This window comes from Mobula hypostoma, chromosome 22 (genome assembly GCF_963921235.1).
Source record: "Mobula hypostoma chromosome 22, sMobHyp1.1, whole genome shotgun sequence".
Classification (NCBI taxonomy): domain Eukaryota; kingdom Metazoa; phylum Chordata; class Chondrichthyes; order Myliobatiformes; family Myliobatidae; genus Mobula; species Mobula hypostoma.
Window position 1 is genome coordinate 25,021,288 of NC_086118.1, and position 3,142 is coordinate 25,024,429.

Genomic DNA, 3,142 nt, shown 5'->3' on the forward strand with positions numbered 1-3,142 from the left:
AGCCTCATGTGCAGCAATTTGTCAAAGGGCTTCTGAAAATCTAAGTAAAAAATATCTGCTGACTCTCCTTTGTCTATCTTGTCTGTTATTTTCTCAAAGAATTCCAACAGATTTGTTAGGCAAGATTTCCCCTTAAGGAAACCATGCTGACTTTGCTGTATTTTATCGTGTGCCTCCAAGTACCCCAGAACCTCATCCTTCTTAGTAACAGCAACTACTCTCACTTCTGCCCCAGACATACTCGAATTTCTGGCATACTGCTAGTGACTACCATAGTGAAGACTGGCACAAATTACTTATTCTAGGTGTCCACCATTTCTACCTCTCTAGCCTCATTTTCCAGTGGTCCAATATCCACTCTCATCTCTCTTTTACTCTTCATATATCTGAGGAAAAACTTCTGGTATCCTCTTTTATATTATGGCTCACTTACCTTCATATTTCATCTTTTCTCTCCTTACGGTTTTTAAGTTGCCTTCTGTTGGTTTCTAAAAGTTTTGAAATCCTCTAACTTCCCACTAATTTTTGCTGTGTTATTTACCGTCTCATTTGCTTTTATGCTGTCTTTTACTTTTCCCCCCATGGTTGCCTCATCCTCCCCTTAGAATACTTACTCATTTTTGGGATGTATCTTTCCTGTGCCTTCCAACTTGCCCCCAAAAATGCTAGCCATCACTGTTCTGTCCTCATCCCTGAAAGTATTCCCTTCCAATCAACTTTGGCCAGTTCATCTTTCGTGCCTCTCATGCTCCTCTCTCAATTACTCCATTATAATACTGAAACATCTAATTTTATCTTCTCTCTCTCAACTGTGCTCTAAATTCTATCAGATTATGATTACCGCCTCCGAATGGTTCCTTTACCTTCAGCTCCCTAATCAAATCAGGTTTATTACACAACACCCAATCCAGCATTGCCTTCCTTCTAGTGAGCTCAACCACAAACTGCTCTAACAAGCCATCTCATAGGCATTCTACAAAGTCCCTGTCTTGAGATCCAGGACTATCCACTCTACCTGCGTATAGAAATCTTCCATGACTATCATAACATTGCTCTTTTGACACACCTTTTCTATTTCCCATTGTAATTTGTATCCCACATCCTGGCCACTGTTTGGAGCCACATATAAATTTCCATCTGAATCTGTTTACCCTTTCAGTTTTTTAACTCTTATTGTCAAGGACTCTACATCTTCCAATCCGATGTCACCTCTTTCTAAGGTTTCGATTTCATTTTTTACCGAACGAGCCACCTCACCCGCTCTGCCTACCTGCCTATCCTTTTGATACAAAGTTTACCCTTGGATGTAAAGCTCCCAACTATGATCTTCTTTCAGCCATGACTCAGCGATGTCCACAACATCGTATCTGCCAATTTTTAACTGCATAAAAGGATCATCTCTGTTATTCCGTATATTATGTACGTTCAACACCTTCAATCCTGTATTCATCGCCACTTTCAATTTTGTCCCCATGTACACTTCAACTCATCGCACTGACTGCAATTTTGCCCTATTATCTGCCTGTCCTTCCTTACACTGTAACTACTTGTATACCAACTGTCCCATCCTCAGCCCTATCACTCCAGTTCCCATCCCTCTACGAGATTAGCTTAAACCCCACCAACAGCTCTCGCAAACTTGCCTGCAAGGATATTAGTCCTTCTTGGCTTCAGGTTGTACCTTCCCTTGAAAAGATTCCAATGATCCAGAAATCTGAAACATTGCCCCCCGCACTAAATCCTCAGCTACATATTCGTCTGCCTAATCTTCCTATTCTTCCTCTCACTGGTGCATGGCACAGGAATAAACCCAGAGATTACTGCCCTGGAGGACCTGTTTTTCAGCTTTCTGCCTAATTCCCTGTATTCTCTCTTCAGAACCTCCTTCCTTTTCCTACCTATGTCACTGATAGCAATATGTACCACAACTGCCGGCTGCTCACTCACTGTCTTTAGAATGCTGGGGCCTGATCCAAGATGTCCCTGACCCTAGTATCAGGGAGGTAAAATACCACCTGGGTGTCTTTTTCACGTCCATAGAATCTCCTGCCTGCTCCGGTATCTATGGAATCTCTTATCACTACTGCACTCCTCTCCTCCCCTATTCCCTTCTGAGCCACTGAACCAGACTAAGAGGCTCAGTCACTGTGGCTTCCCCTTTGTAGGTCATCCCCACAATTGTCCAAACTGGTATACTTACTATTGAGGGGAATGGCCACAGACGTACTTTGCACTGACTGCCTATTCCGTTTTCCCCTCCTGACAGTCACCCTGGTACCTGCCTCCAGTAACTTAGGGGTGACTACTTCCCTGTAGCTCCTATCTGCATTCTTCTCATGTGAGCTGAATGTCATCAGGTGGCTGCTCTAGTTCCTTAATACTGTCTCCAAGGAGCTGCAGCCCAATGCAATCTGTATAGATGCCGTTATTAGGGAGACTGGAGGCCATCCAGAGTTCCCACAACCTCTGGACCCATTCTCAGAGCACTATCTAAGCCAAAGAAAGAGAAAAAAAAATCTTATTGGAAACTTACCTAGAACCTCTGCCTGTGTCTTATATTGGCCTTCTCCAAAAATGGCCCCTCTCTTTATACCTCCCTTCCCTTTATTGCTCAGATAAAACTCACTTCCAACGAGACTTGTTCTTTTCAAATGGCTCCCATCTTGAATGGTGTCTCTCTGTCTCCCTTGCGATGATGAAGGGCATGTCCTGGATGGTGAGGACCTTCATGATAGATGTCACCTTCTTGAGGCATCCCCTTTGAAGATGTCTTTGATGGTGGGGAGGCAAGTAGCCGTGATGGAGCAGAATGAGTTTACAAACCTCTGCAGCCCTTTCCAATCCTGTGCATTGGCTCTGCTATACCAGATGGTGATGCAAGCATTCAGAATGGTCTCCATGGTACATCTGTAGAAATTTGCTAGAGTCTTTGGTGACGTACCATATCCGCTCAAAGTCCTAATGAAATGTATCTACTGGCTTGCCTTCTTCATAATTGCATCAATATGTTGGGGCCAGGATAGATATTCAGAGATGTTGACGCCCAGAAATTTAAAGCTGCATGTTTCGGCTCAACATATGATCACCTTTTTGACTTTATTGGCTAGGGGAGCCATTTTATTGAAGTGGAAGGATTCTAATC

At 43.4% G+C, this 3,142-nt stretch overlaps 1 protein-coding gene across 2 annotated transcripts in view; it reads left to right on the plus strand.

The window, feature by feature from the left end:
• The window catches only part of LOC134360220 (rho GTPase-activating protein 44-like), a 297,116-nt gene that overhangs the window by 104,081 nt on the left and 189,893 nt on the right, over positions 1–3,142 (plus strand). The window lies entirely within an intron of this gene.